The sequence below is a fragment of the Aegilops tauschii genome, chromosome 4 (assembly GCF_002575655.3).
Source record: "Aegilops tauschii subsp. strangulata cultivar AL8/78 chromosome 4, Aet v6.0, whole genome shotgun sequence".
NCBI classification, from domain to species: Eukaryota; Viridiplantae; Streptophyta; class Magnoliopsida; order Poales; family Poaceae; genus Aegilops; species Aegilops tauschii.
In genome coordinates, this window is record NC_053038.3 from 471,483,363 (window position 1) to 471,500,855 (window position 17,493).

The window sequence follows — 17,493 nt, forward strand, 5'->3', positions numbered from 1 at the left end:
CTTGTGGAACCAAAACGGACTCCGTATGAGTCAGATAGCCATGTTTCAGTTAACACTTCGAAAAACTGATTCCGAACGACAGTTACAGACTAGTTCTTGTGTAGCTGCACTCGATTTTTTCCATTCTACTTCACTAAACATCTCCATATGAGATCCAATTACTAGTAGGGAAATGCAAGAGACCTCGGTTATGATGATGCAGTAGGTCCATAGCTGGGACTTTGTGTATGTTCTCGAAATGCGTTTGTCGAGTGCTCATTAAGAAAGTTTCTATACAAGTTTCTGAACGAACTCCTTAAGAAATGTTCTCCAAAAGTTCCCTATGAAAGAATCCTTTGAAGCATCTGGTCATCACAAACGTTTTGACTACTTGTGGAGGCAAAACGGACTCCGTATGAGTCAGATATCCATGTTTCAGTTAACACTGCGCAAAACTGATTCCGAACGACAGTTACAGACTAGTTCTTGTGTAGCTGCACTCGATGTTTTCCATTCTACTTCACTAAACATCTCCATATGAGATCCAATAACTTGTAGGGAAATGCAAGAGACCTCGGTTATGATGATGCACTAGGCCCATAGCTGGGACTTTGTGTATGTTCTCGAAATGTGTTTGTCGAGTGCTCATTAAGAAAGTTTCTATACAAGTTTCTGAACAAACTCCTTACGAAAAGTTCTCCAAAAGTTCCCTATGAAAGAATCCTTTGAAGCATCTGGTCGTCACAAACATTTTGACTAATTGTGGAGCCAAAAAGGACTCCGTATGAGTCAGATATCCATGTTTCAGTTAACACTCCGCAAAACTGATTCCGAACGACAATTACAGACTAGTTATTGTGTAGTCGCATTCGATTATTTCCATTCTACTTCACTAAACATCTCTATATGATATCCAATTACTTGTAGAAAAATGGAAGAGACCTCAGTCATGATGATGCACTAGGTCCATAGCTGGGACTTTGTGTATGTTCTCGAAATCCGTTTGTCGAGTGCTCATTAAGAAAGTTTCTGTACAAGTTTCTGAACGAACTCCTTAATAAAAGATCTCCAAAATTTCCCTATGAAAGAATCCTTTTAAGCATCTAGTCGTCAGAAACGTTTTGACTACCCGTATGTGTCAGATATCCATGTTTGAGTTAACACCGCGTCAAACTGATTCCGAACGACAGTTACAGGCTAGTTCTTGTGTAGTTGCTTTCAATTTTTTCCGTTGTACTTCGCTAAACATCTCCATATGAGATCCAATTACTTGTAGGGAAATGCAAGAGACATCAGTTGTGATGATGCACTAGGTCCACAACTGGGACTTTGTGTATGTTCTCGAAATGCGTTTGTCGAGTGCTCATTAAGAAAGTTTCTGTACAAGTTTCTGAATGAACTCCTTAAGAAAAGTTCTTCAAAATTTCCCTATGAAAGAATCCTTTGAAGCATCTGGTCATCACAAACGTTTTGGCTACTTGTGGAGCCAAAACGGACTCTGTATGAGTCAGATATCCATGTTTCAATTAACACTGCGCAAAACTAAATGCGAACGAGACTTACAGACTAGCTCTTGTGTAGTTGCACTCAATTTTTTCCCTTCTACTTAACTAAACATCTCCATATGAGATCCAATTACTTGTAAGGAAATGCATGAGACCTTAGTTATGATGATGCACTAGGTCCATAGCCGGGACTTTGTGTATGTTCTCGAAATGCGTTTGTCGAGTGCTCATTAAGAAAGTTTGTGTACAAGTTTCTGAACGAACTCCTGAAGAAAAGTTATCTAAAAGTTCCCTATGAAAGAATCCTTTGAAGCATCTGGTCGTCACAAACGTTTTGACTACTTGTGGAGCCAAAACAGACTCCATTTGAGTCAGATATCCATGTTTCAGTTAACACTGCCTCAAACGGATTTCGAACGACAGTTACAGACTAGTTCTTATGTAGTTGCATTCGATTTTTTTCGGTGTACTACACTGAACATCTCCATATGAGATCCAATTACTTGTAGCGAAATGCAAGAGACCTCAGTTAAGATGATGCACTAGGTCCATAGCTGGGACTTTGTGTATGTTCTCGAAATGCGTTTCTCGAGTGCTCATTAAGAAAGATTAGGTACAAGTTTCTGAAGGAACTCCTTAAGAGAAGTTCTCCAAAAGTTCCCTATGAAAGAATCCTTTGAAGCATCTGGTCGTCACAAACGTATTGATTACTTGTGGAGCCAAAACGGACTCCGTATGAGTCAGATATCCATGTTTCAGTTAACACTGTGCAAAACTGATTCCGAACGACAGTTACAGACTAGTTCTGCTGTAGTCGCATTCGATTATTTCCATTCTACTTCACTAAACATCTCTATATGATATCCAATTACTTGTAGCAAAATGGAAGAGACCTCAGTCATGATGATGCACTAGGTCCATAGCTGGGACTTTGTGTATGTTCTCGAAATGCGTTTGTCGAGTGCTCATGAAGAAAGTTTCTGTACAAGTTTCTGAACGAACTCCTGAAGAAAAGATCTCCAAAAGTTCCCTATGAAATAATACTTTGAAGCATCTAGTCGTCAGAAATGTTTTGACTACTCGTGGAGCCAAAATGGACTCCGTATGAGTCAGATATCCATGTTTGAGTTAACACCGCGTCAAAATGGGCTAGTTCTTGTGTAGTTGCTTTCAATTTTTTCCGTTCTACTTCACTAAACATCTCCATAAGAGATCCAATTACTTGTAGGGAAATGCGAGAGACATCAGTTATCATGATGCACTAGGTCCACAGTTGGGACTTCTTGTATGTTCTCCAAATGCGTTTGTCGAGTGCTCATTAAGAAAGTTTCTGTACAAGTTTCTGAACGAACTCCTTAAGAAAAGTTCTCCCAAATTTCCCGATGAAAGAATCCTTTGAAGCATCTGGTCGTTACAAACGTTTTGACTATACTTGTGGAGCCAAAACGGACTCCGTATGATTCAGATATCCATGTTCAGTTAACACTGCGTCAAACTGATTCTGAACGAAAGTTACAGACTTGTTCTTGTGTAGTTGCATTTGTTTTTTTCTGTTCTACTTCACTAAACATCTCCATATATTAGATCCAATTACTTCTAGGGAAATGCAAGAGACCTATGTTATGATGATGCACTAGGTCCACACATAGGACTTTGTGTATGTTCTCGAAATGTGTTTGTCGATTGCTCATTAAGAAAGTTTCTATACAAGTTTCTAAACGAACTCCTTAAGAAATGTAGTTCCATTCGATTTTTTCCCTTCTACTTAACTAAACATCTCCATATGAGATCTAATTACTTGTAAGGAAATGCAAGAGACCTTAGTTATGATGATGCACTAGGTCCACAGCTGGGACTTTGTGTATGTTCTCGAAATGCGTTTGTTGAGTGCTCATTAATAAAGTTTCTCTACAAGTTTCTAAACGAACTTCTTAAGAAAAGTTCTCCAAAAGTTCCCTATCAAAGAATCCTTTGAAGCATCTGGTCGTCAATAACATTTTTGCTACTTGTGGAGCCAAAACGGACTCCATATGAGTCAGATATCCATGTTTCAGTTAACACTTCGCAAAGCTGATTCCGAAGGACAGTTACAGACTAGTTCTTATGTAGTTGCATTCAATTTTTTCCATTCTACATCAATAAACATCTCCATATGAGATCCAATTACTTGTAGGGAAATGCAAGAGACCTTAGTTAGGATGATGCATTTGGTCCAAAGCTGGGACTTTGTATATGTTCTCGAAATGCGTTAGTCGATTGCTCATTAAGAAAGTTTCTGTATAAGTTTCTGAACGAACTCCTTAAGAAAAGATCTCCAAAAATTCCCTATGAAAGAATCCTTTGAAGAATCTGGTCGTCAGAAACGTTTTGAGTACTTGTGGAGCCAAAATGGACTCCGTATGAGTCAGATATCCATGTTTGAGTTAACACTGCGTCAAACTGATTCCGAACGACAGTTACAGGCTAGTTCTTGTGTAGTTGCTTTCAATTTTTTCCGTTCTACTTCAAAAAACATCTCCATTTGAGATCCAATTACTTGTAGGGAAATGCAAGAGACGTCAGTTATGATGATGCACTAGGTCCACAACTGGGACTTTGTGTATGTTCTCGAAATGCGTTTGTCGGGTGCTCGTTAAGAAAGTTTCTGTACAAGTTTCTGAACAAACTGTTGACGCTCAAAAGTGGCACGTTTATAAAGAGTGGCTTGAAGCTATGTCAAGATTAATTCAGACTTACTATTGAAAGTCACCATGAGATGTCTCTCTTTGAGAAGATGATGATGAATATGAAGATGGTCTAAAACGGAGCTTAGATGTAAAAGTTATGACAAGTTCAGAGATGCTCATGTCGACACCAGATTAAAAAATGGCTAGAAACCCAATGAAGATGGCTTCAAATGGAGAAAGTTTCCACATGAAAGTTGTGTGTCTCGTCGAAGCGATTGATTTTGATATAAAGATGGTCCCAATCCAAGATCGTATGCAAAAGTTAGTTCCCGCACAGCGCGACCCTTCAGTGAGCAAAATATGACGCCCGGAACCAGACACATATGTGGGTATGTGTGATGAGCTGCGTGAATAATTAGCTATTTTGCGCGAGAGATTTGACCCTCGAGATGACCTCTGATGAAAAACATTTCAACATGAAAGTTGTTCGTCTCATCGAAATAGTCAAGATTGCTTTTGGACTCGTTTCCATCCGAGGTCGTTTACCACCACAAAAAAGACCCGCAAGGTGCAGCCAGTTTTAGACCGAACAATTTTGGAAAGTTCGGATAAAAGCAATCCGAATTTGACTAGGGTTTTGGACGTGAATCCAAACCTTTTCCTTGCACGGGAAGTCCAGCCTCCTCTTATAGACCTAAGGTGTGGCGGCCGATTGAACAACACACAATCGAACAAACCATCTACCACTTTTTACCTTTACCTTTATCTCTCTCCCTTGTTCTTCTTCTTCTTCCTCGTTCTTCGTTCGTTGTTCTTGTTGTAGGGCGGCGAACCTCGAGGCCCTAGGGGCGGTCAGGCCGACCTAGGGCAGCCCATAGCCGCCGTGTGTCCAGACGGGGTCCCTCCCGGGCGCGTGGGGTTTCGGGTCTACAAAAGCGCCCGCCGGATTGTCTTGCGTACCGCGCTTCTGGCGAGTCTCCTTTGACGTGAGCTGCGGTGCATCACCCCCGGCGTCAAGGGTACACGGTGACGTGTTCGTGTGCGAACACACTTTTTGGCGACTCCGCTGGGGACGATGCTTTGAACGGTCTCCGACCAGTTCTTGCTACGAAGAGATCGTCATCTAGGGTTTGCAATCTACAAAGGTAATATGAATACCCAATTCACATATGTAGATGCAAATAATGCATATGTTGTTGCTAGATCATCTAATGAGCATAGTGTATCGGCTATCCCTAGCTTTATCAATCATGCATCTAATTATGTGCAAGGGTCGATGCAACAAAATCTCCATGATTCTACTTCATATAATTTTAGCAACATGCAACATATGTATCCCAACTCCCATGCATCGGCAACCCCACAAATTTATATGCCAATGAATAACATGATGAGTTCGGTTAATCAAGTGGAGACACTCTATGTAGGAACTTCCAATGGTATGCAACAAAGTGTTTCAAGTTTTTATTCATCGGCAAATAACTTGCAGTACGTTAATCCAAACGTGCCGGTGGATAGGGGAATTGGCCATGTTACTACTAGTTATTTGGCCAATTACCCTCAAACATCATATGCTACACCTAATGCTACTAATTTTTTGGCACCATACGCAACTGTTTTGTTCATAATTCGGCTCCGCACCTTCATGGTCATGGCTGAATAAATGAAATTTCTGCAGGAGCACAAATGCCTTCACCTACTACCGTGGCATATCATGTACCCCCTACACAATTACAGAATTTCGGCAACATCTCATTGCCGAAAGAGTCTAAAAGCATCGGGGGGCAACCATATCCAGACTGGGTGGTTGAGAACAAGCTTACATTCTCTTGGGATTTGTGCAACTCCATTCGACAGGAACTAATAGAAGGCGGGAAGCCTCATGATTTTGCTGCAGTAAAAGCTAGAGTTGTGCAAATGATGTAGTCGCCCAGTGCTGTACCATATAGTGTACCACCTAAACAGTTGCAAAGTTTCGGCACCTCATTGCTGAAAGAGTCTCAAAGTATTGGGGGGCAATCTCATGAGTGGATGGAAATTGAGATGAAAAGGTTCAAAGCTCGCCAAGCTGAGATGTGGGCTAAAATTAGACAAGAGCGAGAAGGCTTGCAAATTCAAAAAGATAAATGTATTGATTCAGGTAACAAAAGAAATTCAGTTATTGAAAAAGCCAAATCAAGTAGTATATATTCTGAGTCCATCAAATCCAAAGAAGCAAACATTATTGAGAAAGGGCATGGCAAGCATAGGAAAACAGCGGTGCTTGATTTTTCTGAAGTTAATGGAACCTACTTCCTGCCCTATGAGTTTCGTGCCATAGAAATTGAAAAGCCTTAAGGACAAGAGCAAGTAGATGAACAAAGTTCGGCTGACAAGGATCTTCAAAGTAATGATGCATGGAATCAAGAAAAAGATGATGATAAGGCGTTGGGGAGCCATCCAAAGATGGATCAAGATATTGTTCAAGTCACACCACCATCATGCTCTCCCAACATATTTGAAGAGGTATGCCTAGCAAGTAATTTCTATTTTCGGATTTGGTCGCAACTTCATAGATGATGCATCTATTAGAAAAATCCTCATAAGTAATTTTGAAAGACCAATGAAGAAGGGTTATTTACTTGTTAGCAATAAAATTGTTGTTGAGCATATCGGTCAACCCATTGTGCCATTCAGAAAGACCGATAGCGAAAAATGTTGGGGATCGTAGCAGAAATTTAAAATTTTCTACGCATCACCAAGATCAATCTATGGAGTCATCTAGCAACGAGAGAGATGAGTGCATCTACATACCCTTGTAGATCGCGAGCGGAAGCGTTCAAGAGAACGGGGTTGATGGAGTCGTACTTGTCGTGATCCAAATCACCGATGATCCTAGCGCCGAACGGACGGCACCTCCGCGTTCAACACACGTACGGTTGGGAGAGACGTCTCCTCCTTCTTGATCCAGCAAGGGGGAAGGAGAGGTTGATGGAGATCCAACAGCACGACGGCGTGGTGGTGGAAGCAGCGGGGATCTCGGCAGGGCTTCGCCAAGCTCAGCGAGAGGGAGAGGTGTTAGGGGGGGAGAGGGAGGCGCCAGGGGCTTCGGTGCGCCGCCCTCCCTCCCCCCTTTATATAGGGGCCCTGGGGGCGCCGGCCCCTGGAGATCCCATCTCAAGGGGGGGGGCGGCGGCCAAGGTGGGAACTTGCCCCCCAAGTCAGGTGGGGCGCCCCCCACCCCCAGGGTTTCCAACACTAGGCGCAGGGGGAGGCCCATGGGGGGGCGCACCAGCCCACCAGGGGCTGGTTCCCTTCCCACTTCAGCCCATGGGGCCCTGCGGGATAGGTGGCCCCACCTGGTGGACCCCCGGGACCCTTCCGGTGGTCCCGGTACAATACCGGTGACCCCCGAAACTTTCCCGGTGGCCGAAACTGGACTTCCTATATACAAATCTTTACCTCCGGACCATTCCGGAACTCCTCGTGATGTCCGGGATCTCATCCGGGACTCCGAACAACTTTCGGGTTAACGCATACTAATATCTCTACAACCCTAGCGTCACCGAACCTTAAGTATGTAGACCCTACGGGTTCGGGAGACACGCAGACATGACCGAGACGACTCTCTGGTCAATAACCAACAGCGGGATCTGGATACCCATGTTGGCTCCCACATGATCCTCGATGATCTCATCGGATGAACCATGATGTCGAGGATTCAAGTAATCCCGTATACAATTCCCTTTGTCAATCGGTACGTTACTTGCCCGAGATTCGATCGTCGGTATCCCAATACCTCGTTCAATCTCGTTATCGGCAAGTCACTTTTCTCGTTCCGTAATGCATGATCCCGTGACTAACTACTTAGTCACATTGAGCTCATTATGATGATGCAATACCGAGTGGGCCCAGAGATACCTCTCCGTTATACGGAGTGACAAATCCCAGTCTCGATCCGAGCCAACCCAACAGACACTTTCGGAGATACCTGTAGTGCACCTTTATAGCCACCCAGTTACGTTGTGACGTTTGGTACACCCAAAGCATTCCTACGGTATCCGGGAGTTGCACGATCTCATGGTCTAAGGAAACAATACTTGACATTAGAAAAGCTTCAGCAAACGAACTACACGATCTAGTGCTATGCTTAGGATTGGGTCTTGTCCATCACATCATTCTCCTAATGATGTGATCCCGTTATCAATGACATCCAATGTCCATGGCCAGGAAACCGTAACCATCTATTGATCAATGAGCTAATCAACTAGAGGCTCACTAGGGACATGTTATGGTCTATGTGTTCACACATGTATTACGATTTCCGGATAACACAATTATAGCATGAACAATAGACAATTATCATGAACAAGGAAATATAATAATAACCATTTTATTATTGCCTCTAGTGCATATTTCCAACAGTCTCCCACTTGCACTAGAGTCAATAATCGAGTTACATTGTGATGAATCGTACACCCATAGAGTTCTGGTGTTGATCATGTTTTGCCCGTGGAAGAGGTTTAGTCAACGGATCTGCGACATTCAAATCCGTATGTACTTTACAAATATCTATGTCTCCATTTTGAACATTTTCACGAATGGAGTTGAAGCGACGCTTGATGTGCCTGGTCTTCTTGTGAAACCTGGGCTCCTTGGCAAGGGCAATAGCTCTAGTGTTGTCACAGAAGAGAGTCATCGGCCCCGATGCATTAGGAATAACTCCTAGGTCGGCAATGAACTCCTTCATCCAGATTGCTTCATGTGCTGCCTCCGAGGCTGCCATGTACTCCGCTTCACATGTAGATCCCGCCACGACGCTTTGCTTGCAACTGCACCAGCTGACTGCCCCACCATTCAAAATATACACGTATCCGGTTTGTGACTTAGAGTCATCCAGATCTGTGTCGAAGCTAGCATCGACGTAACCCTTTACGACGAGCTCTTCGTCACCTCCATAAACGAGAAACATATCCTTAGTCCTTTTCAGGTACTTCAGGATGTTCTTGACCGCTGTCCAGTGTTCCATGCCGGGATTACTTTGGTACCTTCCTACCAAACTCACGGCAAGGTTTACATCAGGTCTGGTACACAGCATGGCATACATAATAGACCCTATGGCCGAGGCATAGGGGACGACACTCTCTCTATCTTCTGCTGTGGTCGGGCATTGAGCCGTGCTCAATCTGACACCTTGCAATACAGGCAAGAACCCCTTCTTGGACTGATTCATATTGAACTTCTTCAATATCTTATCAAGGTATGTGCTTTGTGAAAGACCTATGAGGCGTCTCGATCTATCTCTATAGATCTTGATGCCTAATATGTAAGCAGCTTCTCCAAGGTCCTTCATTGAAAAACACTTATTCAAGTAGGCCTTTATACTTTCCAAGAATTCTATATCATTTCCCATCAATAGTATCTCATCCACATATAATATGAGAAATGCTACAGAGCTCCCACTCACTTTCTTGTAAACACAGGCTTCTCCATAAGTCTGTGTAAACCCAAACGCTTTGATCATCTCATCAAAGCGAATGTTCCAACTCCGAGATGCCTGCACCAGCCCATAGATTGAGTGCTGGAGCTTGCATACTTTGTTAGCATTCTTAGGATCAACAAAACCTTCTGGCTGCATCATATACAATTCTTCCTTAAGAAAGCCGTTAAGGAATGCCGTTTTGACGTCCATTTGCCATATCTCATAATCGTAGAATACGGCAATTGCTAACATGATTCGGACGGACTTCAGCTTCGCTATGGGTGAGAAGGTCTCATCGTAGTCAACACCTTGAACTTGTCGATAACCCTTAGCGACAAGTTGAGCTTTATAGATGGTAACATTTCCATCCGCGTCCGTCTTCTTCTTAAAGATCCATTTATTTTCTATCGCTCGCCAATCATCGGGCAAGTCTGTCAAAGTCCATACTTTGTTTTCATACATGGATCCTATCTCGGATTGCATGGCTTCAAGCCATTTGTTGGAATCTGGACCCGCCATTGCTTCTTCATAGTTCGAAGGTTCACTGTTGTCTAACAACATGATTTCCAGAACAGGGTGGCCGTACCACTCTGATGCGGAACGTGTCCTTGTGGACCTACGAAGTTCAGTGGTAACTTGATCATGATCGTCATCATTAACTTCCTCTCTAGTCGGTGCAGGCACCACAGAAACATTTTCTTGTGCTGCGCTACTTTCCGCTTCGAGAGGGGTCATCTCATCAAGTTCCACTTTCCTCCCACTTACTTCTTTCGAGAGAAACTCTTTCTCCAGAAAGGACCCGTTCTTGGCAACGAAGATCTTGCCTTCAGATCTGAGGTAGAAGGTATACCCAATGGTTTCCTTAGGGTATCCTATGAAGACGCATTTTTCCGACTTGGGTTCGAGCTTTTCAGGTTGAAGTTTCTTGACATAAGCATCGCATCCCCAAACTTTAAGAAACGACAGCTTAGGTTTCTTTCCAAACCATAATTCATACGGTGTCGTCTCAATGGATTTCGATGGAGCCCTATTTAAAGTGAATGCGGCAGTCTCTAAAGCATAACCCCAGAATGATAGCGGTAGATCGGTAAGAGACATCATAGATCGCACCATATCCAATAGAGTGCGATTACGACGTTCGGACACACCATTACGCTGAGGTGTTCCAGGCGGCGTGAGTTGTGAAACAATTCCACATTTCCTTAAGTGTGTGCCAAATTCGTGACTCAAATATTCCCCCTCCACGATCTGATCGTAAGAACTTTATTTTCCTGTCACGTTGATTCTCAACCTCACTCTGAAATTCCTTGATCTTTTCAAAGGTCTCAGACTTGTGTTTCCTTAAGTAGACATACCCATATCTACTCAAGTCATCAGTGAGGGTGAGAACATAACGATAGCCACCGCGAGCCTCAACGCTCATTGGACCGCACACATCAGTATGTATGATTTCCAATAAGTTGGTTGCTCGCTCCATTGTTCCGGAGAACGGAGTCTTGGTCATTTTGCCCATGAGGCATGGTTCGCACGTGTCAAATGATTCATAATCAAGAGACTCCAAAAGTCCATCTTCATGGAGTTTCTTCATGCGTTTGACACCAATGTGACCAAGGCAGCAGTGCCACAAGTATGTGGGACTATCATTATCAACCTTACATTTCTTGGCATTCACACTATGAATATGTGTAACATCACGTTCGAGATTCATTGAGAATAAACCATTGACCAGCGGGGCATGACCATAAAACATATCTCTTATATAAATAGAACAACCGTTATTCTCGGATTTAAATGAGTAGCCATCTCGCATTAAACAAGATCCAGATACAATGTTCATGCTCAAAGCTGGCACTAAATAACAATTATTGAGGTTTAAAACTAGTCCCGTAGGTAAATGTAGAGGTAGCGTGCCGACGGCGATCACATCGACCTTGGAACCATTCCCGACGCGCATCGTCACCTCGTCCTTCACCAGTCTCCGCTTATTCCGCAGCTCCTGCTTTGAGTTACAAATATAAGCAACCGGACCGGTATCAAATACCCAGGAGCTACTACGAGCGCTGGTTAGGTACACATCTATAACATGTATATCACATATACCTTTGGTATTGCCGGCCTTCTTATTTGCTAAGTACTTGGGGCAGTTCCGCTTCCAGTGACCGTTTCCCTTGTAATAAAAGCACTCAGTCTCAGGCTTGGGTCCATTCTTTGTCTTCTTCCCGGCAGCTTGCTTACCGGGCGCGGCAACTCCCTTGCCGTCTTTCTTGAAGTTCTTCTTACCCTTGCCTTTCTTGAACTTAGTGGTTTTATTCACCATCAACACTTGATGTTCCTTTTTGATCTCCACCTCCGCTGATTTCAGCATTGAATATACCTCAGGAATGGTCTTTTCCATCCCCTGCATATTGAAGTTCATCACAAAGCTCTTGTAGCTAGGTGGGAGCGACTGAAGGATTCTGTCAACGACCGCGTCATCCGGGAGATTAACTCCCAGCTGAGACAAGCGGTTGTGCAACCCAGACATTTTGAGTATGTGTTCGCTGACGGAACTATTCTCCTCCGTTTTACAACTGTAGAACTTGTCAGAGACTTCATATCTCTCGACCCGGGCATGAGCTTGGAAAACCATTTTCAGCTCTTGGAACATCTCATATGCTCCGTGCTGCTCAAAACGCTTTTGGATCCCCGGTTCTAAGCTGTAAAGCATGCCGCACTGAACCAGGGAGTAATCATCACTACGCGACTGCCAGGCGTTCAGAACGTCTTGAGTTGCTGGGAAAACAGGTGCATCACCTGGCGGTGCTTCAAGGACATATGCTTTCTTGGCAGCTATGAGGATAATCCTCAGGTTATGGACCCAGTCCGTGTAGTTGCTACCATCGTCTTTCAGCTTGGTTTTCTCTAGGAACGCGTTGAAGTTGAGGGCAACATTAGCATGGGCCATTTGATCTACAAGACATATTGTAAAGGTTTTAGACTAAGTTCATGATAATTAAGTTCATCAAATCAAATTATTAATGAACTCCCACTCAGACAGACATCCCTCTAGTCATCTAAGTGATACATGATCCGAGTCAACTAGGCCGTGTCCGATCATCACGTGAGACGGACTAGTCATCATCGGTGAACATCTTCATGTTGATCGTATCTGCTATACGACTCATGTTCGACCTTTCGGTCTCTTGTGTTCCGAGGCCATGTCTGTACATGCTAGGCTCGTCAAGTCAACCTATGTGTATTGCATGTGTAAATCTGGCTTACACCCGTTGTATGCGAACCTTAGAACCTATCACACCCGATCATCACGTGGTGCTTCGAAACAACGAACTTTCGCAACGGTGCACAGTTAGGGGGAACACCTTCTTGAAATTTTAACGAGGGATCATCTTATTTATGCTACCGTCGTTCTAAGCAAATAAGATATAAAACATGATAAACATCACATGCAATCAAATAGTGACATGATATGGCCAATATCATTTTGCTCCTTTTGATCTCCATCTTCGGGGCGCCATGTTCATCATCGTCACCGGCATGACACCATGATCTCCATCATCGTGTCTTCACGAAGTTGTCTCGCCAACTATTACTTCTACTACTATGGCTAACGGTTAGCAATAAAGTAAAGTAATTACATGACGTTCCAGTTGACACGCAGGTCATAAATAAATTAAGACAACTCCTATGGCTCCTGCCGGTTGTCATACTCATCGACATGCATGTCGTGATTCCTATTACAAGAACATGATCAATCTCATACATCACATATATCATTCATCACATCTTCTGGCCATATCACATCACATGACACTTGCTGCAAAAACAAGTTAGACGTCCTCTAATTGTTGTTGCAAACTTTTACGTGGCTGCTATAGGTTTCTAGCAAGAACGATTCTTACCTACGCCAAAACCACAACGTGATATGCCAATTTCTATTTACCCTTCATAAGGACCCTTTTTATCGAATCCGATCCGACTAAAGTGGGAGAGACAGACACCCGCTAGCCACCTTATGCAACTAGTGCATGTCAGTCGGTGGAACCTGTCTCACGTAAGCGTACGTGTAAGGTCGGTCCGGGCCGCTTCATCCCACGATGCCGCCGAATCAAGATAAGACTAGTAACGGCAAGTAAATTGACAAAATCAACACCCACAATAACTTGTGTTCTACTCGTGCACAGAAACTACGCATAGACCTAGCTCTGATACCACTGTTGGGGATCGTAGCAGAAATTTAAAATTTTCTACGCATCACCAATATCAATCTATGGAGTCATCTAGCAACGAGAGAGATGAGTGCATCTACATACCCTTGTAGATCGCGAGCGGAAGCGTTCAAGAGAACGGGGTTGATGGAGTCGTACTCGTCGTGATCCAAATCACCGATGATCCTAGCGCCGAACGGACGGCACCTCCGCGTTCAACACACGTACGGTTGGGAGAGACGTCTCCTCCTTCTTGATCCAACAAGGGGGAAGGAGAGGTTGATGGAGATCCAGTAGCACGACGCCGTGGTGGTGGAAGCAGCGGGGATCTCGGCACGGCTTCGCCAAGCTCAGCGAGAGGGAGAGGTGTTACGGGGGGAGAGGGAGGCGCCAGGGGCTTGGGTGCGCAGCCCTCCCTCCCCCCTTTATATAGGAGCCCTGGGGGGGCGCCGGCCCCTGGAGATCCCATCTCAAGGGGGGGGGGGGCGGCCAAGGGGGGAACTTGCCCCCCAAGTCAGGTGGGGCGCCCCCCACCCCCAGGGTTTCCAACCCTAGGCGCAGGGGGAGGCCCATGGGGGGGAGGGGCCCACCAGCCCACCAGGGGCTGGTTCCCTTCCCACTTCAGCCCATGGGGCCCTCCGGGATAGGTGGCCCCACCCGGTGGACCCCCAGGACCCTTCCGGTGGTCCCGGTACAATACCGGTGACCCCTGAAACTTTCCCGGTGGCCGAAACTAGACTTCCTATATACAAATATTTACCTCCGGACCATTCCGGAACTCCTCGTGATGTCCGGGATCTCATCCGGGACTCCGAACAACTTTCAGGTTACCGCATACTAATATCTCTACAACCCTAGCGTCACCGAACCTTAATTGTGTAGACCCTACGGGTTCGGGAGACACGCAGACATGACCGAGACGACTCTCCGGTCAATAACCAACAGCGGGATCTGGATACCCATGTTGGCTCCCACATGCTCCTTGATGATCTCATCGGATGAACACTACTAGGAAAAGGGCTATAGATGGAATGGCCACTAATGGCGCACCAGACATGTGGTGCGCCATTGCGATGTAGCAGTGGCGCACCATGTGCTGGTGCGCCATTACTGTGAAATACACTAATGGCGCACCAGACACGCGGTGCGCCATTAGTAACAATTTTTTTCCAAACATACTAATGGCGCACCAGGGCACAGTGCGCCATTACTAGTTCTAACTAGTAATGGCGCACCAGCCACATAGTGCGCCACTACTATGTTTTTTTGCAAAACTACTAATGGCGCACCAGAGAACAGTGCGCCATTACTAGTTTAAACTAGTAATGGCGCACTGTTCCCTGGTGCGCCATTAGTGTCTTTTTTTGCAAAACTACTAATGGCGCACCACCAGCAGGTGCGCCATTAGTAACCAGGGTTACTAATGGCGCATTAGGTGGTGGTGCGCCATTAGTAACCTGGGACGAGCTAGATATTTTGGACAGCCACACCTACCCACTCACTTTCCCCACTTCATTCTCTCCTCCTCCTCCTCCTCTAAGCTTGTCTCGGCTGCCTCCTCCTCCTCACCTCATTTGCACCATAAATTCATCCAAATTAAGTGGTTAAACCCCCTTTTTTTGATAGGTAAGTAAGGGGGAAGCTATCTTTATGTTGTTCTCCCTCCAACAACGTGCACATACACTTTTTATGTCCTAGCTAGATCTATGTATGTTTGTGGTGTTGCATATGTTTGTGGTGTTGCATATATGTTTGTGTTTGCAGGTACCGGTATTTGAAATGCGATAGTTGCCAATATTTTGCCGGAATGTTGACTCATTTCCGTTTCGGCGAGAATTTTGGCACTATGCATTCTTTTTGGTCCTATTTTTAGGGAAAGTCATGCCAAATTTTTTCTTGGTTCTAAAATATCCTTTTGCTCTACCCCGCAGGCGACCATGGTCCGCACGATGACCGAAGGCATCGTGAATAGGTTTTTGAGCTCCGCGAAGGCTGAGATGCTTGAAAAGAACGAGACGGAGATAAGATGTCCGTGTCGAAGATGCAAGCTGAAGAGCCTTATTGCGGACCCGGATTCCGGGCAGGTGCGGGACCACCTGCTCTTGCGTGGTTTCATGGATGGCTATCGGTGGCAAGGTGATGAAGATGACTATGAAGTCGTCCATGGGGGTCGGGCAAGAAATGAGGATGGGCAGCAAGACAACCACCGCGGCTCGGGCGGGCGAGAAGACGAAGAATCTCCAGGACATGATCACGACGGTGATGCTGTACACAGTCATCATGTAGAAGATGCCGGACATGATGATGAGGAAGATGCGGGAGCAGACGAAGGGCATGATCATGAAGATGAAGATGCCGGCGGAGCAGACGACGATGGACCATCGATGGGCTGGGTGCAGGACCCTCATATTCAAGAGCTGCTTCTCAAGCAGACGGATAACGCAAGAGCTGCCGCCCGAGAGAAAGCCAAGCTGGATCAACTGGAGATAGACGCGGTTACTCCATTGTATGAAGGATGCAGGCCCGAGGATACCTGCCTGAAAGTAACGCTCATGGCTCTGGAGATGAAGGTAAAAGACAAAATGACCGACGCCTGCTTCGACGAGAACATGTCATTCTGGCACGAACGTCTTCCCAAGGGGAACAAGTGCCCGACCAGTTTCGAGGAGGCGAAGAAAATCGTGTGTCCTTTGGATTTACCGCACGTGAAATACCATGTGTGCATGAACAATTGCATCATTTATCGGGACGAGCACGCGGAGTCTACCATATGTCCGGTGTGCGGCGTCACTCGATACAAGAAGAGGAAGAAAGCTCCTCAAAAAGTGGTGTGGTACTTTCCGATCACTCCTCGTTTGCAGCGGTATTTCGCGGACCCTAAGGTAGCAAAGCTCCTGCGTTGGCACGCGGATACGGAGGAGAAGAAGCGAGAAGATGACGCAAATAATCCGGAGATAAATAAAAAAGACAAGATGCTGAGTCACCCTAAGGATGGGAGCCAGTGGCAAGCGTTGAACTTCGAACACCTAGAATTTGGGAACGATCCAAGGAACATCGTGCTGGGCGCGAGCACCCATGGAGTCAATCCGTTTGGCAGCCAGAGAAGCACACATAGCACCTGGCCTGTGTTTGTGTGGATGTACAACCTTCCCCCCTGGTTGTGCATGAAGAGGAAGTACATTCACATGAGTATGCTAATTGAAGGGCCGAAACAACCAGGGAACGACATCAATCTGTATCTGGGGCTGCTGAAAGAGGAGCTAGACACGCTGTGGAAAACGCCAGCCAATACGTGGGACGCCGCAGAGAAAGAATATTTCCCTATGAGAGCCGCACTGCTCACGACGGTGCAGGACTATCTCGGTTACGGATATCTCGCGGGGCAGGTGGTCCACGGATTTTCTGGATGCGTCAGGTGCATGGATGACACAACGTATCGCCAGCTAGATAGAGATCCCGGGTCTTCGAAAACCGTGTTCATGGGACATTGAAGGTGGCTTTGCGACGATGACCCGTGGAGGAAACACAAGGATCTGTTCGATGGTGAAACCGAACCCCGAAGACGCCCGCGTACGAGGAGCGGCGAGGAAATAGACGAGTTGTTGAAAAATTGGAAAGATTGCCCACTGCCGGGAAAGAAGCAAAAGGCGCCAGAGCCGGGAAAGAAGCGAAAGCTT